Raw genomic sequence first — 25,296 nt, forward strand, 5'->3', positions numbered from 1 at the left:
ATATTTTTTCCTATGTCCATTAAGCTCTAAGCATGCTACAGAATAAATTTATGCATGTATCTGAACCTTGTTTTCTAGATCCTGAATATCAGTGATGTTCATACAGATAGCATCATTATTTTAAAAAAAAGTTGCTATCTATTCCTATTTATAAGATGCATTAAGATTCTCAAAAAGAAGACAATAGGGCATAAAACTCTTTGGATTAATCTGTCAAGATGAAAGAATAAATCTAATAAATAAATTAATAAATAATAATGATTAATAAATAATCAAATGAATGAACAAATGAATAAACAAATAAATAAAAATACCACAAGTCATTCTGCAAATACTTTCAGGTAGCTGAGCTATATAGTACATTGTATTATGGCAAGTGGGAGGAGGCAATAGTATATCTGGAGATAAGTGCTATGCAGAGCTAACTGTACTAGAAATTATTTATGTAGTAAAAAAGCATTGTTTTCTCTACCTCTGCTTCTTACTTAAATTTAGTAGCTTTCTCCTCTTTTTTATCTAACACTTCATTTATATGATACTTTTTAGATTCTCCTCTTTCCAGCTGGAACATTCTCTCAGAAAGTGACCTAATAAACTCATATCCACTGTGGTATAAGTGATGGATATGAGTTAACTTGTTATCCTTCTGGGAATAGTGACATTTTAATTAAGGGACAAATACTGAAGCCAAAGCCTTCATCTCCATAATTAGGAGTGAATGGAGATCTTCTACTCTGCGTATGCAAGTGATTAATTAGAGGCAAACTCACCACATGATGTTTCTACCAAACTGCCCAGCCCTAGCCATTTGGATGCTGAACCTTGGAAACCAGTACAGAATGACAAATCACCTGGGGGCATACCTAGACAGCAGGATATCGCAGCCAAAGAACCCATGACTTCCTCAGTGATAGGAATTCTTGCTGTGGGAACTCCCCAGACTATTTAAGACTGAAACCCACCAATGATTTAGTGGTTAAGTCCAAGGGACTGCCTGAAACACAAAGGGTTACCCAGGATCACACATAAATGATCAGAGGCAGAATTGGAACCCCAGTCTTCCTGACTCTGTATCTGTCACCCCACATTACATGAAACTGTGATCTGATGAAAACAACTGTTATAATATTAAGTACATATTGTCTCATACTGTTCCTATTACAATAACAAGTGCATTTTGATTCCTCCATGGAATTCATTTGGAGTCAGAAAATGAAATTCAGAGACTGGAACTCCTACTTCTGAGCCACATAACCAATGAAGGGTCTCTAAATTTAATTTTTTTAGCCTATAAAATTAAAAGAGTTCAGACTAAGATCTCTACTTCCTTTAAATCTAGGATCCATAATACATCTAATTATACCATTTCTGCTGACCTCAACGGAATTTAAAACAATATGTGCATGTGCTCTAAACTCAGGGCACTCTGCAGGTAGAAAATAGAAGCACTGAAGGATGAATTTATATCTTTAAGGAGAGATGAATTTCAGAGTATTTTAACCACAAAACAGAGCAGAGGTTAGCTTTTTTTCCCTGAATGATAGTCCCTTTTTATTATCATCTAGGACATATATATTTACTAACATAAAGAAAAAAGCCAAAAATTAACCTTGATTTTCTACACTGTCATTCATTTTTGGATTGAAATACACTTTATTTTCACCACTATAAGTTACTGATCCCATCAGTGACCATCTCTGTTATAAATATATATATATATATGTATATATATATATATATAAATATGTGCATGCTTGTAAACACATATATATGAGAGTGTAATGTGTATATATATTCATATATACCCACATGTAGTGTGTATAATATATTTATGCATGTATATACAATATATATGTGGATCCATTTATGTATATCTTGGGCACATGTGTGTGAATTTATATTCATCCACATAACCACAGCCCCAAATCACTACAGTCTTTAGGGAATTTCAAAATGGATATCTAGTAAGCATCTTAAAATCCACCTGACCAAAATAAATCTCATTATATTTCTCTCTCCTTTTCTAAATTTTTTATTGTTGTTGAGGTCTTACCATCCTCATAGTTATTCAGACTTTCAACTCTTTCTGAACCTCCCCAATAATGTCCTCCCATTTACCACACATATCTGAACAGTTGCCAAATTTTGTCATTTCTACCTTCATAACATCTCTTATAAACCTCTCCTTCTTTCCACTAACAAAGAGAGATGCTAGTCACCTCTTCCCTGCCCTATTATAATAATCTTCTAATTGGTCTCCCTGCCTTAAGTATCTCCTCTTTATAATTTATTTTCCAAACATTTACTAAAATGATTTTCCTAAAATGTAGGTCTTCCTATGTTCCTCTCTCTCCAGTAAACTCCAGGGGTTCCCTCTTACTTCCAGAATGAAACATAAATTCCTTTGGTTTGTATTTAAAACTCATGATGACTTGGCCCTTTCTACCTTTCCAATCTTCTTTCATTCCACTATTAACAATGTATTTTACATCCAAACCAGGCCATTTTGTTGTTCCTTGAACATGATACTCTATCTCCCATCTCAGTGAATTTATATTGGCTAACTCTACTGTTTTATATGAGAAATATTCCTCAATATCTCACACTCACTCTCACTCACCTCTCACTCCAATCTTTTGCCAACACCTATGGATTTTGCTATCATAGCATTTCTCTTATATGCACCATTCTTTGCTGTACCATTGCTATCACCCTGGTGGAGACCTTCATCACCTTAAAACCAGACTATTACAATAGCTTGCTGACTGATACCTGCCATAATTTGTTCCCCACTATAGTCCATTTCCATCCAACTGCCAAAGCGACCTTTCTAAACCATAGGTCAAACCATGTCAACTCATTCCTCCTCTTCAGTTTTCCATTCAAAGTCTCCCTCTCTTATTTTCCCAGTCTTTTCTATATTTTGCTGCCACTCTCCCGTTTAATCTGCAATCTAGTGGCATGTGTCTCCTTATTGTTTGTCACACAAGAAAGTGCATCTCAAGCATCCTGACATTTTCACTGGCTCTCCCCCTACACACACACACACACCCATTGCTGGAATATTCTCCTTTCTCCTCTGTTTATTGACTTCCTTGGTTTCCTGAAGTCCCTGCTCAAAAGAACCTTTTCTGATTCCCTTTATATTTAGTAGTCTTTCTTCTGTTAAATTTATCCTGTATACATCTTGTTAGTACATCATGGTTATATCCTTCATTAGACTATGATCTCTACAAAAGCAGAGAATACCTTGCCTTTCTTTTTATATGCAATGCTTAGCATAATGCCTGGCACACAGAGCAGGATCTTTATACATATTTATTAACTGTCTTTCAAGAATCAAAGACTTCTTTCCAGGCTTCAAGTTCAAATTATATCTGTGATGGAAGGCCCTTCCTGAGTGCCTCAGTTCCTTAAGCCTTCCTCTATGAGGTTACCCTCCTTCAATTCATTATATACCTTGAATCTGTCCAAACTTGTATTTTCTCTCTCTCTTTAGAATGTATATTTCTTGAAGGCAGGGATAGTTTTTGCCTTTCTTTACATCACTAGAATTCAGAACAGTATGTAGTACAAAGTCAGTGCTTAATGCAGTTTATCTCCTGAAAAAAATACACACAATGAGGGAAAAACTATTAAAACTCTCCAAATTACCTTCTTTCATTCATTTGAAGTTTAATAAATTTACCTCCCCAAGCCTTACACATTAGAGTAACGGAATAACTATGGAAAGGAAATACTATCCTTTCCTTCATCAATGAGAAAAAAATCTAGAGCTTAAGTTTCTACTTTTATTTCTCCTTGTGACTACTGAATTCCATAAGTTTCTTTCATTCAGAATTCTTGCTCAGCCCTTCTTAATCATCAATAAAAACATGTAGGTAGGAAAATTTTCACTTATTGTATGTGCTGAAATACAGTAAGTAAGTGTGTTTTTGTAATACATACATCATTACCCTATCAAATATCCTTTTGAAATAATCCAGATCTTGAAAAACTAGTCAACCTCCATAGCTAAAATGTGGAATTTGGAAATCTTAAACTCTGGTGAGCATAAGAGAAAATTTCAACTGACAGAGTAGGTAACCTAAGTTTCATTTGAAATACACTTCCTGCTTTCCTACCCATAAAGCTCTCATTATTCTTTGACAAATTTTTCCTCACTGACGTTATTTACTCTAATGATCTAATCTACCCTTTTACTTGGTTTGCCAATACTTGAACTAATTTTTCCTTTAAAATAGTTTTTGCAATGTGACTCTGCAATCCTTGTAACTGGTAACCAGTGGTTCCTAGTCAGATGTCATGACATGTGGGAAAAGAGCCCTGACTAAGTGTCAACAGAATTGGATTCAGCATCAGCCTGACTACTTACTAGAGGTGACCTTGGGCAAGTTACTTTCTAGATTTTATTTTCCTCTCCCATCAAAAGAATCCTATACTATGTGTTCTCTGAAATCCTTTTTTAGTTCTCAATCTAAAAAATTTATTCTGTTGAATTAGAGTTGAAAGAGATTTTCAAGATTCTGTTTCTGGAAGATGCAGCTCATAAGAAAGAAAAAAAAAACTGATTCAGTGGTTCATATAGAGGAACTTCTTTAATTCATTCTAATATGAGTTTCTGTACTGGGAAGAAATGCCAAAGGGAGCTTTAGGACTCCTCTGGAGAACTTCAAGAAGAGGAAAAAACTGGTTTGTCCTCTATAATGAAAATATTCACTTGTTTAGAGAGCAGGAACTAGAAGAGATAGATAGTTTTAAGGTCCCATTTGGCCGTATTCTCAAGTCTGTTCAGTGTCACTGACAAAATCAAGATTAGATGATCTCCTTGGATACATAGATTCTTACTGTATTTTGTGAGTTCGTCTCTGTAGCTTTTGAGAAACAAAAACATTATTAGGACTAATGATTCTTTCTCCATCCAGGATATTACTTATTTTTCATCCATATGCATACAAATATTTAGTTTTACTATCCTAAGTTTGTCCTGTATTTTTTAAATGAACTGTCCCTCCATCACCTTCTTTGCAGGGAGAGAGGATACTGAGTCTAGCATATTGCATAGACTCATAGATATGGTTTATTTGCTGATTAATTTTCTGACACTTTTCTTTTTACTATTTTTAAAACTGTATCTCTCTCTCTAGGAATGACTCACTGATTTGAGAAAAGTGGGAGGTTTAGTCAGAATGTAGTTGGAAATGAATATGCTGTAAAAGTAAAAGATATGAAAAAAATAAGTTTACAAAAAATAGAGGCCCCAAAGCTTAATTGAAAGTGTTCAGTAGTATGGTTTATTCCTACTGAAGCTTGAAGGACTAACATGTGAAAGAGGGATAGACTTGTTTTGTTTGACACTAGAGAAAATAATTGGGAATAATGAATGGGAAGAAATTAATAGAGGAAGATTTAGGCTTGATGGCAAGAAAAACTTTCTAACAAGTATAACTGTATCAAAATATAATGGTCTATGTTTCTGTACCTCTCCCCAACCTATTGCCTCTGGAAATTTTCAATTAAGACAAGGGGGTCACTTCTATAAATTATAGAGAGGATACAACAAAAAAAGGAAAATGATATATACTAGAGGTGATGTGAAAAAAATGGACACTAATATACTACTGGTAGAGCCATGAACTGATAAAACAATTCTGGAGAATTTTGACCCAGAAATACCATTACTATGTCTATATACCAAAGAGATTAAAGATAGGGGAAAATAACCTACCTATACAAAAATATTTATAGCAGCTCCTTTTTGGGGGGTGGAAAAGAACTGGTAACTGAAGAGATATCCATCAACTAGGGAATGGCTAAACAAGTTGTATTATATGCTTGTAAAGGAATACTATTGTGCAATAAGGAGTGACAAACAAGATTATCACAAAAAAAATTTGAAAGAACTTATATGAAGTGATATAAAGTGGAATGAGCAGAACCAGGAGTACATTGTATACAATAAAAATAATATTATGATGACCAATTATGAATGACTTAACTATTATGAAAAAGACAAAGATCCAGGAAAATTCTAAGAGACTTTTGACAGAGTCTGAATGAAAATTGAAACATACCATTCTTTATTTCCTCCATGATTTTTTCTAGTGTAAGCACTAGAAAATGTGTTTTCTTTCTCAATATGACATTGAAATATAAATTATATGACAATATATGCCTAACCTATATTATATTTTCCTGCCTTCTTATGGGTGGGGGAGAAATAAGAGGAAGAGAGAAAATATGGATGGCAAAACATAAGAAAATTAATATTAAGAAATTATATTGACATGTAATCTGAAAAAAATAAAATTTTTAAAGTAAAAAAATATTATATAGAGGATTTTTCAGACATGAGTTAGTTTGAGTAGTCACTGAAGGCCCTTTTAGTGCTAAAATTTAATAAATCTAAATTGGTCTACCATAAACCAATAATTTCTTAATCATTTAAAAAATTCAACAAGTTTTTTTTCTTTAAATGAAGGCATCTATTGTTTGCCCAGTCTGGTATTTGAGTCTAACTTGTCTCAGATATTTTTCTGCTTAACTGACTCCTTAATTGATCATAAAATAGACATGATTCTTTCAGCCAAAGAACTACATGCTCTCTGACTGACTCATTGACCGTGGGAAAATTTTCAAGTTTCTGCTTTAGTTTTCCACTTTTAAAGGGAACCATGCTGAAAATATGTACTTTTATTATAACTGGAAGTGTTCTGTTTAAGAGGGTTCATTCTCAGCCTAAAGTGAAAAATCAGGGATAAGACATTTCTAATAAATTGGGTAGAAAATGAAAAAGTAAAACAAATAACTTAGAAAGCCCGTTTGGCTATTACTGACTGTCATTTTCCATTTGTTCTATATCAAAACTTTTGTGAAGAAAAAACTAACTAGTAGCATTTTGAGAGTATCAAGCTTACTATAAATTTCTCCAAAAAGAGCTAGTTTATATAATGTACAGAACTTATTTTGTCTTCTTATAGAGAAATTAAAATAACATTACATCATTTTATATTCTTTACCTTCTCTTAAATTCTTTCTGTGCAGTTTCTTTATATGGCTCATAGCATACAAGTTTTATAAAAAATTCTTTTGCAGAAGGATTCCACTGTATTTAAAAGTCTATCCTTTTTTACCTTGTAAATCAACAGTGTTGAACAATAGAAGAAAACTTTCACAATTTACCGTGGACTATTTCTCAAGCCAATCAACAGAGAAAGGATAAAACCACACTTTAATTTATTATATTAAGCTAAAACTTCCATGATATTAAAATTAGAACCTTTGCTAGATTCTTGGCTTATTTTACTGGTAGTTTTCATCTGTCAGAAGGTAGAGAGAAAGCAATCAAGGGAATGGCTCCTCTGGTCATAATCCTGATGAACAGGAAAGAATTGGTTGGTGCCATGGAGACAGTGGAAACCTTAGGGAAAATAAACAATGTCATAGAATTAATAATAGGTACAAAAAGAAGGCTGGGCATTTTCAAACATACCTAATATCAAACTTAATTAGGGTAAGTATTTATCATAGTGAAAAGACCTTTAAACTGGGAATCAAAAGATCACTATTCTGAGTATCATTCTTGCCATTTAGTAGCTTTGTGATTTGGTACAAGTCAGTTAACTTTTCTGAAGCTCAGTCCCTCATCTATAAAATCAGAATAATACATTTTTCTACTTAAAATCTTATTTATTTTTAAGATTCTTTTAAAAAAATATTCTCCCTCAAACCTACCCCTCCTCCACCCACTGAGAAGGCAAAGAATATGACATCAATTATATGTGTGAAATCACCCAAAATGTATTTCCATATTAACCATATTGCAAAGAAAACCATGAAAAATAAAGTGATAAAACAATACTTCAGTTTGCAGCTGAGTTCAGACCTTTCTTTGAAGATAGATAAAATTTTCATCATGAGTCCTTTGAATTTTTCTTCGATTTTTGCATGGTTTTGAGTAGCAAATGTTTAACAGATTTAACCTTTACAATATTGCCCTTACTGTGTCCAGTGATCTTTGGGTTCTGTTCAGTTATATTTGTACACTTTATAAAGACCTCCCTATGTTTTTCTGAGACCACCTCACTCAGTATCTTTTATGGCACACTAGTATTCCATTGCAATCATAAGATACAATGTCTTCAGACATTTCCCTACTAATGAGGATTGCCTTAATTTCTAATTCTTTGTCACCACAAAGAAACATATTTTTGAACATATGGGTCATTTTCCTTTTTCTTTGATCTATTTGAAGTACAAACTTAGTCTGACATGTCTGGGACAAAGGGTATGTACAATGGATACATCTATTCAAGTATTGCTTGAATTATTCTGTAGAATGGTTAGACCAGTTCATAACTCCTCTAAACGTTCATTAGTGTACCTATTTCCCCACATCCATCTCAGCATTTGCCATTTCTGATAGTTGTAAGGTAGTACCTCAGAGTTGTTTTAATTTGCATTTCTTCAACTGATAGTGATGTAGAGATTTTTTTCAGATGCCTATAGTTAGTTTTGATTTCTCTTTTTGTAAACTGCCTATTATTTATATCCCTTGAAAAAATTTCAATTGGGGATTGGCTTTTATAAATTTGATTCTTTTTTCTATATATTTGAGAAAAGAGGCTGTTAGCAAAAAATAAGTATAACAATTTTTGGTATTACTTCATTGTCTATGGTAGCTTTTATCAGAATGTGGTGTCCCTAGTTATCTCTTTTAATTAAGTCTATTTTTACTTTTGCTTTGCCTGAGGCCATCAATAATACTTCTGCCTTTTTTACTTAAGCCAAAGCATAACAGATTCTGATCCAACCTTTTATGTTAATGCCATATGAATCTTTCTATTTCAAGTGAGTCTCCTATAAAGTACAGGGGATTCTGGTTCCTAAGTCATTGACCTAATAATTTCCCTTCAATGGATGAGTTCATCCCATTCATATTCATAGTTATGCTATTACTGTGCATTTCCCTCCCTCCTATTATCTTCTGCTTATCCTTCTCTTTCTTTTTATCTGGTCTCTCTTCAAAAGTATGAGCAACTAGGTGGCACAGTAGTGCCTGGGCTGAGGTAAGGAATACTTGAGTTCAAATCTCATTTGAGACACTTATGAGCAGTTGCATGACCCTAAGCAATTCACTTAACCCTGTTTGCCTCAGTTTCCTTGTCTGTAAGATAAACTGAAGAAATGACAGACCACTCCATTATCTTTGCTAAGAAAATTCATATAGAGTTGGATACAAATGAAAAATGACTGAAGAACAGCTCCTCAAAAGTCTCTTTTCCTTCTAACCACCACTTCTCTTAGCCAGCCCTTTTTTTAAAATTATATTTTCTATCTTTTATCTCTGTCCCTTCCTATTTTCCTGTTAGGTAAGATAGATGTATATATACAACTGAGTGTGTGTGTGTGTGTGTAATGAATTATATATACAATATTTCCAAAAAAGAATGTAAACAGTATAACTTTATTGAGTGCTTATGAGTTATTTCATGTTTATGCTTCCTTTGACTCTTATGTTTGAATGTCAAAATTTCAATTTGTTTCTATTCTTTTTCATCAAAAATGCTCAAAAGTACTGTATTTTATTAAATATTCATTTTTTACCTGATGAATTATACTCTGTTTAGCTGGTAGATTTTTATCATTATAATCCAAACTCCTTTGCCTTCTGGAAAATCATATTCCCAGTCCTTCACTTTGTAAAGGTAGAATTTTCTAAGTCGTGTTATACTGACTGTGGTTCCATGATATTTGAATTCTTTGGGAATGTTTTTAATATTTTATTTTTGATAGGGGAGCTCTGATATTTATCTATAATATTTCTAGGGTTTTTCATTTTGATATCTCTTCCTAAAAGTGATTAATATATTCTTTCTATTTTTTTTTACCCTTTGGAGCTGAGATTTGAGGAAAATTTCCTTTATAATTACTGACCTATGATGGCTAGGCCTTTTTTATTGTGGCTTTCAGGTATTCCAGTAATTCTTAAATTATTTTTATATTATAAGTTGATTATTTTTCTTATATTTCATATTTTCTCCTACTTAAAAAAATTCTTTTCATTTTATTGTTTTGGTTTCTTGAAGTCTACGTAGAGTCTCATAGAGTCAATTCCACTTGCCCAATTCTAATATTTAAGATATTATTTTTTTCATTTATCTTTGTAACTTTTCCCATTGGACAATTCTTCTTTTTAAGAAAAACTTAAAGATGGCAAACCCAGACAATGTCCTCATGTATCTCATAAGTGAAATGGGGAGACAATATATAAATAAATATCAATATACAGGCTCTGTAAAGAGTAAGTGCATTGTAGTCTTAGAGAGTAAGGGGAGAAGATACAAAAGTTCAAGTTCATGCTTAGTCTTAAAAGAAGTAAGAAAAACAAAAAAAGGCAGAAGGGACAAGGAAAACCATTCCAGATATGGGGGACGCTGTCAGCACAAAGGCATAGAGATGGAAGTTGAAGAACCTTGTTAACAAACAGTGTTAATTAATTTCTAAGGAATAGAATGATTGCCTTGCTTTTGTGAAGGCAGAATTGAGATTTCCACTAAAAAAAAATCTAATATGAGAAAGGGTCAAATTGGACATTGAAATTGACTAAAGAGAAAAGAAAATATCCAAGCATTTTAAATAAGATAAAAAATTGAGATTCATCAAAATGTATGCTAATATATAAAATAAAATGGCAAAAACTCTCATAAAACAAACATCAATAAAATGTAAGAAATCATGGAGGAAAAAGTGATTATATTAGGGTAATCTAGATTTTAAAAGAGATTTTGAAAAAGCACCTTGCAGAAGAACATAGTGATCACTAGAAAGTTCTGTTCATTTTTGCCAAATTATTCATATTTACTTATGTAATTGGATTACTGTATTGATAGCTGGGAGGAATTTCTACTGGTATGCCTTAATACTTCAGAGGTTTGGTTTATATTGTCACCATTACTGGTATTGAAATAGATCATGGCTTCTATACCTTCAAAGAGAGAATTAGGAAGTTATTGTGACTAGAAAAAAGCCCATTCAATTTATGGGCAACCTTTTAGTAATAAATCTCTCAAAATTAGGTAGAGTGTTCTGTGGAACCATAGTCTCCAGACAAACCCATACTTTTAAAATAGTTTCTAGTTTTCTAGATCTACTGACCTTCTACGGGCTTGTGTTCTGATCCCAGAAACTTATAAACCCAGAGCCACCTCTATGTTATGAGGACTTTAGGGAAAGATATTATACATTTTAATTTCAGCTAAATCTTTTAGAAAATCTCATATCTTTGTAGACTAGTTTAAAAGATCTGATCTGGTTGATAATACAGTTAGGTGGATTCATAATTTTTAAGTATAATCCTAGTATTAATTAGTCACTCAATGTCAGTCTTTTAATTGGTTGCTTGTAGTATGCTAAAGCTCTTTGAGTCCTTTGTCTTATTCAAGATTTTGATTGGTGACTTGAATGAAGGCCTAGAAGGCACATTTATAAAATCTGAGAATGATGGATAGTTAGAATTTTATCTAACATAATGGATGGAATAATCAAAAGCCTAATATTTAGCCTAGAAAAAAGACTTAGACAGGACAAAATGATGACCTTCAAGTAATCGATGGGCTTTTGGGTAGGAAAGAGATTAGCTTCATTCTGTACAACTTGAGAAAACTGGAATAGAATGCAAAGATAAAAGCTGAAATGTAAGGAAAAACTTCCTAAAACTTAAAGCCATCCAAAAAGAAATATTTTGCCTGAGTTGAATATGGATTACTTCAGGACCCTCTTCTCCATTGGTTAAGAAAGAAGCTAAGATATGTTCATGCATTATACAAAACTGTCAATTTGTATAATTCTTCCTTACTGTTTCCTTTGGAACATTGACTTATACTGGAAGAATAATTTGAATTTAGGGAATTCTTGGCAATATTAATGGAGACATTTATGGGGAAGTTATAGAAATATAGATAACAGCATAATTGTAGGTGTCCTAATAGAATAGAGATAGACACAGATTTTGGTATTACTTCATTGTCTACAGTACCTATTATCAAAATGTGGTGTCCCTAGTTATCTCTTTTAATTTGGTCTATTTTTATTTTTGCTTTGCCTGAGGTCTTCAATAATACTCCTGCCTTTTTTACTTTAGCCAAAGCATAATAGATTCTGCTCCAACCTTTTATGTTAATGACATATGAATCTTTCTATTTCAAGTGAGTCTCCATCTGAATATGTGCTTTTGCATTGAATAGCCTGTTGATACCCTTACATTTACTTTTGTAAAAAGTGACTTTGTTTCAAATATCAGCATATAGTTGAATTTTGTTTAACTGGATACTAAATCAGCAGAGTAACATTTATTAAAAATTCATCCATTCTCCAAGAATTAAAAATAGGTTTCCCAAACTAACAAAAGAGATAACACAAAAACTATTAACAAAAGCACAGGTATTTTATTTAGAAAATACACATATTTTTCTTAGGTGTTCTAGTGATTTCCTTGGAATGAGGAACTTCCTTTGAGGGAATGCTCCTTAACAATGTAACTTTGTAATGGCTTTATAGCTTCTAATTATATAGAATTGGATGGGGAGAACTGAGAAGGTAAATGATTTGTCCAGAGCCACATAGTAATTATGTGACAGAGGAAGACCTAGACCCTAGTTCTGTCTCACCTGGAGGAAAGTTTTATAACCCACTATTGTATACTTCTTTTATGGATATTTTTAAATTTTAAAATAGCATAGTTAGAAAAACATTAGTAAATTATAATGTAATATATAATGGTAACTTTTATAAAGTTTTATATTATATTTTTGTAATAGTAACCACTAATTATATACCTATATAAACTAAATATAATACTAATTATATAATTTATTTTACATATGTCAGTACTATATATTTTATGTTTACCTGATTAATTATATTGCATCATTAGTATACAGTATTTATGTAATATAATAAAACATAATAGCAGAGCCCAAAATTGTTTAGGGATACAAAAAATGAAAAAGATTGTATATTTGAGAATTGATAAGGCATTTTATGGTTGGCAATATTCAAGATATATCTTCATCATTGCCAGCCATACTATTTGATATAATATAATAGTAATTATTAATATCATTTTTGGGTTGGCAGATACTCATTCAAATCAATGTAACTTTTTTCAGATCTCCCCATTTCTGTGTTCCCTATATACTACATCCTTGCACACTTGCTGAACCTTCCACAGAACACATTCCCTTTCCCTTTTTTATATATATGTTTCTTTCCTCAACAAGTCAACGTAGCCAACATTGATTTATGGGAGAGAATAGAAAACTACAACTCTTTTCCCCATACTATGGAATTTATCATTCAGTAAATTTTCAGCCCATGGTATCCCAGTTCCTAACAGTTCAGAGAATTCCTCACCACAGGCTTCACTACAGTAATCATGAACCTTTGACTCCCCTGTGACTAGATTACTTCTCTTCATCATTCACTCACTGATAAAAAGGAAGATGAGAGGAAGTAAGAAGCTAAAGTTTCACAGCATTGTTCCACAATTAAGAAACAAAAAACATTTATGGATCCACCTAACTATTTACCAATGTACTCTCACCCTACCCTCATATACCTCAACAAATTACTTTTTTTTACTTTTATATTTTTTAATTTAATTATATAATGTGAAATTTTTGAGAACAATTATTATTTTCCTTTTTGTTTTTCTATTTTCAGTTTATAGAAAGTACTTGTCCCTTAGTAAATAGATGTTCAATAAAAACTTGATGAATTGAAACATAACATAAAATATACTGAATTATGTTAATTCAGTAATAATAAATAATTATTTCTAAAATAGTTAATGAGGGGAGAACAGACTATGTATTTATATTGTAACTACTATATACAATTACTACAATCTTCTTACTGTCTTCTTAAAAATCTTCAGTATGCAAGTATATATGCTAGACATTGGTATTACAAAGACCAGAATTCCTGGCATCAAGAAGCTTGCATTTTGTTAGAGATGTGAAAAGAAATTCTTTATTTTCTTTAATTTAATAGGGGACCTGAGGTCCTTTTACCATAGAGATGTGTAGGGATTAACCAGCCCACAGTGACAGGAAGTGGGAACCAGGGAGCCCCCTGCTGAGTCAGCATCAGTAGCAAGCTGTCAGTTGCTGCCAGTTAGGAGAGTCAGTAGCTGATGGTTAGTAGGTGAGTTGCTGACAATTAAGGCTAGCAATTGCAGGGAAGTTGACTGCTCGGTGTAAGTTGGGGGTTAGTTGCTGGTACAGTGGTTAATTGCTGGAATATAAAGGCAGGCCTGAGCTTCCTGAGAAGACTTTTGGCTTTAGCCTTTAAAAGGCTTTTTGCTTCTGGGATCCCTAGAGAACAGGAGGTCTATCTCATAGGCAAAGATCTGCTGTCAATTGGCTACTGACAGTTTGGGCTACTATAGAAGACTGAATAAAGGAGTCACTGAATGTTGGCTGTTGATTATTTAGGGAGTTAGTTAGTTAGTGAATCATTTATAGGTAGAGTAGTTTAGATTAGGCCTGGTGGTTGCCAGGCAAGAAGAAACTGTCTTCAGAAGACAGTTAGAGATAGTTTTAGGGAATTTTAGATAGTATTAGGAATTGTAGGTATAGTTATAGGGTATAAGAATAATAATTTCTCTTACCTCTTTTCTATCTTTCCCTCCTTTGCTATAGTCTTTTACTATCTCTATTTTAATTAAACTAAATGTTAATTCTTAAAAGCTGCTAGAACTCTTCTTTTCTCTGGCTTAAAGGGATAATATTAATTTATGACTCTACTATATTCTCATTAAAACTCAATTATTAAAAGCTGATCTTTTATTTTGTGAACACCCCTATTTTTTTTAAAACCCTTACCTTCCGTCTTGGAGTCAATACTGTGTATTGGCTCCAAGGCAGAAGAGTGGTAAGGGCTAGGCAATGGGGGTCAAGTGACTTGCCCAGGGTCACACAGCTAGGAAGTGGCTGAGGCTGGATTTGAACCTAGGACCTCCCGTCTCTAGGCCTGGTTCTCAATCCACTGAGCTACCCAGCTGCCCCCTAACACCCCTATTTTAACCCTTACATGGGTAAACATTTAGTTATCGAGGAAATTTGTGTAGGCAGAATAATTTGTCTCCAGAAGATCTGAGTGGTCAAATTATATTTCATCAATTAAATGATATCAGTAATGAAAATGACTGAGAAAAAATTGATTTCTTATCCCCCTAAAATACATACTTGGAATGTTTTGGTTATATCATTTACTAAAAGTAAAGGGGGCAGCTGGGTGGCTCAGTGGATTGAGAGCCAGGCCTAGAGATGGGAGGTCCTAGGTTCAAATCTGGTCTCAGACACTTTGAACTGTGTGACCCTGGGCAAGTCACTTGACCCCCATTGCCTAGCCCTTACCACTATTCTGTCTTGGAGCCAATACACAGTATTGACTCCAAGACGGAAGGTAAGGGTTTAAAAAATTTTTTAAAAAGTATAATTTGGTGTTCTGGTTGCTAAGCATGGCTGGGGAGGGGGGGAGGGAGAGGGAAGAATAATTAGCATTAGTTTAAAGGAGACAAAATGCCTAAGATTTTATTGTGGATTGTGGTTTTCCTAACTTAAGAGCACATTTGAACTTCCTGTGTTAAGAATTGTAAAAAGATTTGACTTAAACTCATATTTCCAGGTCAGAGTTTACGTTCTTACTGGTAAAATGTAATTTTCTACATCAAAGATAAGATTCAAAATATTTTTAAAAGGCTTTTGGGATATTATAAATAGATGTTACAGATCTAAATTTTAATGAGTTAAGTGTAAATGAATTAGAAACATGCATCTCAGGTTTCTTATTGAATTATATGCAGAGGGTTACAGAAAATGTTTGGCAAAATAAATCTTTACTGTTGCCAACCATAAAACATTTGAGAGGTTTTTATCAATCCTCAAAACAAATATTTTTTTATCCTTTCCTTGCATCACTGAGCATGTTGGGGTTCTACCCTTCTTGAAGTAGTTCATTTCACATATTTTTATTTTTATTTTTAGTGTATATACAGAGTTGAATGCAAAGTTAATGTTCTTTTCTCTTGTACACCATTTTATAAAGTGAAGTTATTCAAACATTTGAAGTCTTGTAAATAAGGGAATAACTAGTCTTAGACTCCACAATAATCTGCTACTGACTCATATGACCTTCTCTGAGGTTCTAAAATTCCTTGTCTATAAAATGAGTAGGTTGAGTTAGTTTAAAAGTGCTCACCTGTAATGATCCATTAATCTTTTTTAATTTTTAATTTTTTAATTGAAATTGAAATTAAATTTTGAATTCAATTCAGCCATTGAAATAAGTACACAAAAGTCATATTATAATACCTCATTTTAGCATGGTGGTTACATAGTCTGGGCAGCTGACGCCATGACAGAGGAACATAACTGTCTCAATATTCTGCTATACTTGAAAGTCTTCAGGTATAGTTCCACCGATGTTACTCTCTACTATCTGATAATTAGTATGGCTGAGTGGAGAAAGACTTATCACCAGTAGGTTGGCACCTGGCTGAAGAATTTTTTGACCCCAAGACCATGTTTTTCAAAATGAAAATACAAAATGACCTTCTTTATAAGCCCTTCCAATTTTGCTTTTCAAACTATTCATCTATCTATCCACCCAGACTGGCTTCTACCCATCCTATAGGTACCTTATATCAGTCTCCCACAACCCAATTTCCATTTCTTTCTCAGAGAACATTAATCAATTCAATATTAATAAGTAAACATGCAATTATAAAACATTAGTATGTTCCATATGTTGTATACTACAATTCCTATTTTATTATTTTTTCCAGATTACAGGTCAATCTGATTTTTAATATTCATTTTCTGACATTTTACAGCCCAGGCTCTCTCCCTATCTCTCAAGCCTCCTCCTCCCAAAGAAGGCAGGTAACGTGATATAGATTGTACATATATTACCTTACAATATATATTTCCACATTTTTCATACAGTGAAACAAGACACATATTGCTCATTGTAGAGAAAAATTCATGAGGGAAATAAAGTGGAGTGATATGCATAAATCTTTATTCATATTCAGTCTGTTCCGTCTATGGCAAGGGATACTCTTTTCAGTCAAGAGTCCCTTGGAGTTGTACTGGATTCTTGCCTTGTCCATAATAATTAAGTCATTCGTGGTTAATCAACTGCCATCATTTCTGAAAAAGGGAATATTAGGCCATTTACTTATTCATCTACTCACCAATTCTGTGACTTCCCAAACTTCTCTAAAAAAAGAAAAGTCATAATAAATACCCCTTCTCCCCACATTGACTTATACTATTACCTTTTGGATTGTGAACCATGTATATATATAAATTAGGACATTGAAACACAATTTATTTGGAAAGGTCATGAGAAATATTAGCAATTTGTCCTTTGCCAGGTTAATTCATCATCTTTATCATCAGTTAATAATTGGTTGGTAGACCATGGTATACATGGCATGTAATTCTGAAGATACAGAATTACTGAGGGGAGCAAACATTTTTGTTCTTTTGCTTCTATTTTATGATTCAGTTAAAAACAAAATCCATATCCAGAATGTATAGACCATAGCTATATTAAGTTAACATTTCTGAACTGGACTGTGATATTTGATTAAAAGTAGTTTTCTAGTACTGCCTAATTCTTAATTATATGATATATAGTGAAAGAGAACATAGAAGTAATCACCTCATTTATTTGAGTGATCTTAATCATTTATGTATTTCTACAATCCACAAAGGTTAATGTTTTATTTATATCTGCCAGAAGAGCTATTCACCACTCAATACCTTATGCATCTGTGAGTAAGAATTTGCTATTTTCAAGGTGTTTTCATAGCTATACAGTAAGAGATAGTGATGAGAAGTAGAAAGATAGACACATAGAGATTAGATAGAGAGAGAGATAGCATTTATATATTTTATATTTTATTTTCCCTCAGTTATAGTAAAAAACAATTTTTAACATTTTTCTTTAAAAATTTGAACCAAATTCTACACCTCCTCCCTCCCTGAGATGTCAAGCAATTTGATACATATTTTAGATATGCAGTAATGTAAAACATTGTCCTGTATTATTTTTCCATATTAAAATGAAGAAAGTGAAATATAGTGTTTCAGGCTGTATTCAGACTCCATCAGTTCTTTATCTAGAGAGAGAGAGCATCTTTTATCATAAGTCCTTGGGGATAGTCTTGGATGTTGCTAAGAATAGCTAGGTCATTCACACTTGTTCATCAAACAATACTGCTGTCACTGTGTACAATGTTATCCTGGTTCTGCTCATTTCACTTTGTATCAGTTCATAAGGGTCTTTGTTGACCTATATTTTTCTAAAATCATCCTTTTGATCAATTCTTTTAGCACAATGGTATTCCTTTCCAATTATATGTTGATAGATAATATTTATATAGCACATATTATTGTTAGGTACTATGCTAAGAACTTTGCAAATCATATTAGGTATTATTATTTCTTTTTTATTGAACAGGAAACTGGGCTTCAGAAAAGTGCTGTGATTTGCTCAAAGTAACCCAGTTTATGGAACTATGACAGGAAGTCAAGCCATCAGGCTGAATCCAATAGTCTTTCCACTATTTCACAGTATCATTTTCTACCTTGTCATTATCTATGCAGATCCACAAATATACAAAGCAAAAGCAAAACTGTTTGCTTTGGTGGCATTAATAAAAGTGTCAATTTATCAATGGGAGAAAAAATGAGAACTTCCAAGAAATGCTTTAATAGAACATCAAACTGGGAATAAGTGATTCCTCATGTTTCACAGGAATGCCTATTTGGTATTCTCTAGATTGCTTAGTATTCACAAAATTGCAAGTAGAAGAGAACTCAGGAGCTAGATAATCTAACTCAAATCTGAACTGTAATTCCTTCCCCAAAAGTAGTTTTCCAGTCTTTAAAGCGAGGTAGAGCCTGTTCCTTCTCATGCTAAGAATTTAGGAATTTCTGTTCCATTTAGGAATAACTCTAATTGTTAGGAAGTTTTGCTTTGCTTGAAAATGTGAAGGATCCATGATTTTGTCAGGTTAATTCCTCTTTCCTTCAAGGCAAATTGCAACCCATCTATATTAGATTAATCAGGAGTTTCTTGAAACATATAGAGGTCAGGTGACTTGCATTGATCATAGCAGAGATAAAATTTAAAACATATTTTTTACTCTAAACCCAGAACTCTATCCACTAGAATTTATTGCTTCTCTATGAAGGTTTAACTTGCTACTTTGCAACTTCCATCCATGTATATTGTGTGTATGTAGATACCCAGTTAGATGGTAGTCATATAGAATAGTAGTATCAAACTCAAATATAAATGGGGGCAACTCATTCATTCATAATGTGCTCTGTGGGCCATATGTTGACTCAGTTTAAAGTGGCATAACTATATTTTTGCTTTTATAAATTATCTTGTTAACTATTTCTAATTTACATATTAATTTGGTTTGGATATTGTGGGTTGCTACCCACCAACCACATTAATAGCTATGGAAAATATAGCTTCTACTCCAATTTTTTAGTCAATAGCAGAATCTATGAAACTAGATGAATGAAAATAAAGCAGCTAGGTAATGCAGTGGATAGAGAATTGGACTTGGATGCAGAAATACCTGAGTTCAAATCATATTTCAATATGTTATTTGCACTGTGACATTAGACAAATTGCTTACCCTCTGTCTGCCTCATTGTTTTCATCTGTTAAATGGGTATAATAATAGCTTACCTCTCATGTTTGTAAATATAAAGTGAAAAATGTATAAAGCATTTGTAAATCTCAGAGCACTAGATAAAAATGATAGCTAATAATATTAATCAAGAATACTGTGTATCTAGATTGGGGGAGCAGGAAATAGATAGGGGAGCTATTGAAATGTAGCAAAACTTTAATCTAAAATCCTGCATAAGAATTTGTTATAGATTGGCCAGTAGGGAGATGCTAAAAGTTTGAACTTTATGGGGCTATGATATATGTTATTCCATGTTAAATTTTTTAATATAGTAAACATGTTGGGGGAAAGGGGTACTGGTAGCACCCAAGTTATTTCCTAGCATGTCACTTACAAGCAAAGGTGAAATATAATAGGAGCATATTGGATCCTCTTTTATAGTTAAGATATTAGTTTAGAAGGGATTTTTGTGGATATGTAATCAAACATCCTGAATTTAGAAATAGAGAAACTATGACCTAGAAAAATGAAATTTTTTCTGAGATAACATAAGATATTAATTGGCCAAGCCATAACTTAGACCCACATAATTTAACTCCAAATTCAGTGCTACTTTTGTTATAATACCTTACACAGGCCTTTCTATCTCATTTAGTTCATCTAAAAATGAGTTTGGGATTGATTTATATGGTAGCTACTATCTCAAGAAAGATTTGATTTACTAAAATTATAATCACCTCAAGAGAGGCCTGTTCAGTCCTTAGAAACCATGAAAGAGGCTATCATTTATTTATTGAATAAGGAAATACAAACATATGACTATTAGAAAGAGAGGCATCCTAACATAATAGGTAGAGTGCTGACCATTGAGTTAGGATGACATCGATTTACATCTGACACTGAGTAGTTGCATAACTCTGGGCTTGTCATAAAATGTCTTCGCCTCTCTACTAAATTCCAAGTTCTCCCTAGAACCGTGGATAGCCTATAAAGTATAGAGGGAAAAGGTCCCCATGCAGAGGAAGTTGCAAGTCCTTTTTGCATTCACATAAATCAGACTAGGACCAAATTGGCCAAACATGATGGATAGTTTTAGGAACATCAGGACGATCCTCTCTGATTATCATATTCCTCTTTAGCTAGGAAATCACTTTTAAAATTTTACATGACTCCCATCTCTAATGACTTTAAAAATAATAGTGTAGATGCATATTCTTTCCCATAGCACTGGCCTTATTCTACTTTGTGTGTGAGTACAAAAATGACTTGCTCTTTCCTCAGCATGTAGAGCTCCTTCTGCTATGTTTTAACTATATTGCTGTCACTGTGTACAATGTTATCCTACGTTACAATGTTAACTCTAGAGAGAACTAGGGAGTCACTTGAAATGCCAATAATAGGATAATAGAGAGAGAGCTGGAAGGAAGCCATGTAGTCAAACTCCTTTACTTTAAAAAGTAGTGGAGCCATTGTCCAAACTTGGACCCTCTGACTCCTAATACAGTGCTCCATTCTGCTGCACAATATACATCGTGGTCCATTCAGCGCTCTTGTCACTCAACACTATGAGAATATGTCCTCATCAGATATTACAACAAATGAATATGTGGTGACCACATATTCATTACATTGTCATTACTGGTCGCATTCCTTTGTTTAGTGAATAGAAGTTCACCCCAAATCATTCAGGCTACTGGTCCTCAATAAACTGACTAGAGATCATGGGAGAGAGGGCATTTCACTAGACTTCTAGGGTGACTCCTTTGATTCAGAGGCTGAGTACCTGCATTCCTCTGTTGTCCATGACATAAAAGATGAGTTGCAGAAGAGATACAGATGCTAGGTAAGACAGGTTGTTACTGGACAACCACATTGGGAAGAGGATACATCCTTGGCAAATAGAAGTCACCTGGTTCCTTCACCTCATTTTTTCCCTCATTCCAAAGCAGAATTAAATTACTTAAAAAGAAGAATAAAAGTAGACGTCATCAAAAATTTCCCTAAAGAATAAAAGGATATAATTCAAGCTAAGAAACATTAGTTAAGCACTTCCTTTCATGCTTTATACTATTATAAGTACTAAGGATATGATGAAAGTTAAAAACAATTCTTGCCTTCATGTAAAATAATCTAAAGAGGGAAACAAGGTACAAATTCTATAAAAAATATAAGTTATAGGTGGATAGATCATAGAGAGAGATACAAATATAAGTATACGATAAACTGAAGATAATCTCAAAGAAAAGGGACTAGCACTGAGGAGGATGAGAAAAGGTTCCTTGCAGAAGGTAGAACTATGCAGCATGGGAAAAGATTGTATTTTACTTTCATATTTTAGATTTGAATACATTTAGTTTTATCAGTCATTCAAAAATATTACCTAATAAAAATGCCTTATGCATTTTATTTTATTGTTTAATCACTCATTAATCTTATGCTTCAAAAGAGATTGGTTAATACTTTAAAGTTAGCTTCTAGGGGGCAGCTGAGTGGATCACTGGACTGAGAGTCAGGCTCAGAGATGAGAGTCCTGGGTTCAAATTTAGCCTCAGACACTTCCTAGCTGTGTGACCCTGGGCAAGTCACCTAACTGCCATTGCCTAGCCCTTACCACTCTTCTGCCTTAGAACCAATACCCAGTATTGATTCTAAGATGGAAGGTAAGGGTTTTAAAAATAAATAAAAAATAAATAAAATTAGCTTCTATACAATGAGCATACTTTAAAAGTAAGCACAAGACCTATAATTATACACTGATAAAAATTGTTAGCACTTCAATAGTCTCTCCCTAGTTCAAGTTGCTCTATAAAGTGATTTCCTTAGTCACATCAAAATTCATTGACAGTCTTCCTGATATTTCATATATATATGAACTTCATGTGTACATATATTTATCATGGTCAGTTAAGACAATAAGAATTTGATTTTTAACTTACTCAGCCTGCTGTTTCTCCCGGTTTCTTAGTCATAAATGTAGATTGCTTAATAGAAGATAATGGCAAGAAAGAAGATGGGAGAGGCAAGAGTTCTCAGGCCATTTGAATAACATCAAGAGGCTTCTTTCCAAAGGGACTTGGGGTTTGAATGTGAGGATGGAAGATATAGCGAACAAGACATCTAAAGAAGTCAAATGTGCTGAAAAATGAACACATCAACAAAAACTAAGGAAGATATAGTTTCTTAAATAAGAGCAAAGAATGAAAAAGTCCAATTAGAAAGTCTAATAATAGTAATATCTAGCATTTATATAGAACTTGAGATTTGCAAAGCACTTTACAAGTATTGTTTCATTGTATTCCCATAGCAACCCTATGAGAGAGATGTTATTTTCATACTCTTAACCCTGTTTCCCTCAGTTTCTTCATCTGTAAAATGAGCTAAAGAAGGAAATGGCAAACTGTTCCAGTATCTTTGCCAAGAAAACTCCAAAAGGGTAACGGAGTTGAAAATGATTAGTCAAACTAAACAACAAATATTTGAGGCACACTGATAGATACCTGGGACACAAAGAAAAATACAAAATGATTCCTTGCCTCAATGATTTTACATTTTTCCTTAGGGCACTTGAATCTATGGGCCTTAGCATCTAATCTATAAATTGAGTAATTAGGACTAACTGAACCCTGAGATCCCTTCTTTCTCTAAATCCCCTAATAATTATTAGATAATATCTAAGTGCTAGATTTAAAATTTCGTGACACATTCATACATGCTTGACATTCATGAAGGTATTTTGGCTTTTGTCACCAAATAAGAAACAGATCTTCAAATTATCAATATATTTTGATTTACCCAATTTTTGCTTATTTCACAACCCTCCCTTCTGCCATCCTTCCATTTCTCCTCTGTGGCCTCTGCAGTGGCCCTTTTCTCTGTTTCATTCATTTCCAGTGTTTTTTTTTTCTAAAAGATCTTTGCTTCCATATCCTTCTTGATTTCTTTCCATTTATCATCAACAAACATTTATAAAACACCTACTATACAAGTATCTGATTACCCTTTCTCAGTTTGCTTTGTTGATTCATTACTCATATCACTTCAAAGCTGTGAACTTAGCAACAATAGGCCAAGTTCTTGCTTGCCAATTCTTGGAATAATCAGAATAATGATGGGTTAAAGGAGTTATGAAAATTCACAAAAAAAGACATACTTTTCTCATTCAGGAACCTAGATTTTTCAGACCTTCTTTCTGCTTTCCAGCCACTGGCACAGTTTTGAAGCTGCTGCTTATGTGGCATCCAAGTAAGGCATGGTTGCTTCACAGCACTTTAAGAGGGTCTACTAATAGAGAAATTTAGAGTTGATATTGAAAGTTATGCTGACTCAGTGACTTATTGATCCCAGTCCTACTCGCTGATCACTTTTGGAGGAAGTTGTGTTAAGGAAAAGTCCTGTTCTGGGGTGGAGCAGGGTAGGCACCCAGTCTTTTGTTTCACCTGCTTTCATTCAAGTATCAATTTATTTACTCCCTGTTAGTCTGCATTACTGCCAATAGGGGAGGAGTTAAGACATTTCCTCTTTTTCTGAAGTGGATCTATCTCAATTGTCTTTATCTCATTAATGAAAGATATCAATAAATCTGGCTCCATCTAGAATCCTTTGCTGATTGCTGGTCATCATCCTATCAATGCATTGCTACCTTGGTCAATTTTTAAAGAAAATTTTGCCTCAATCAGAGAGAAAGCATGAACAAAGAATTTTCTTTTTCACAGTGAGCTAGTGAAACTATAATATAACTCAAGTATTATATTTATTTCTCAGTGACATAATTTAGGGAGCACAATGACAAACTGAAGTGTGCATAGGAAAAGATCTCAAGATTATGCTTTGTAGAGATTAGATGGAGGATCTGAGGATGTTAATCCTAGAAAGATGAAGTCCAAGGTGAGACATGACAGCTGTTTTCAAGTGTTTGAAGCAGTCAAGGGATAGAGGAATTAGACTTTCTCTCTTTAGACCCATATAGCAGAACCAGAAATGACTGGTACAAAAGGGGATATTTTTGAACTTCTTAACAATTAGAGAAATCCAAAAGTATAAATGAATGCCAAGGACATTCACTGGAAATCCATAATCTGAAATGAGATGACCTATTATAAGTTATGTTATAGAGGGGATTCTTGGTCAGGTATATTTAGGCCAAATGATCTCTGAGGTCCCTTTCAACTATGGAATCCTGTGATTCTGTAAAGTGTCAACAATATACTAAATTTGTCTTCTCCCAAGTCTATGGTGGAGGTTTGTGGGCTTAATAAAATCTCAATAAAGTGATGGAATAGGCCCTTCTAGTGGCTCACAAGAGTAGGAATTAGGAAAGTTAGTTTACTGAAGCAATAAAGTAAAAGTTATTTGTCCATTAAGGAGTCTTAAGTTTAAGTAAATTTCCCAATATTGGAATATCTATTAAAATACCAAAAAAGCATATTCTCATTTTTGTACTCATCAAAAAAAAATGAAGGAATTAATCTTAAGAAAATGTCAGTGGAATTTCACTCATCCACCCTTCTCTTTGCAAAACAAAAAGCTTTTTGGTATTCTTTAGCTTTGAGTATATTAGAATTTATGTTGTT

At 33.3% G+C, this 25,296-nt stretch overlaps 1 protein-coding gene across 2 annotated transcripts in view; it reads left to right on the top strand.

Annotated features, from left to right (window-relative positions):
* The window catches only part of ANGPT1 (angiopoietin 1), a 307,136-nt gene that overhangs the window by 276,124 nt on the left and 5,716 nt on the right, over positions 1-25,296 (top strand). The gene's annotated exons all lie outside the window — the stretch shown is intronic.

Source organism: Monodelphis domestica, chromosome 3 (assembly GCF_027887165.1).
Source record: "Monodelphis domestica isolate mMonDom1 chromosome 3, mMonDom1.pri, whole genome shotgun sequence".
Classification (NCBI taxonomy): domain Eukaryota; kingdom Metazoa; phylum Chordata; class Mammalia; order Didelphimorphia; family Didelphidae; genus Monodelphis; species Monodelphis domestica.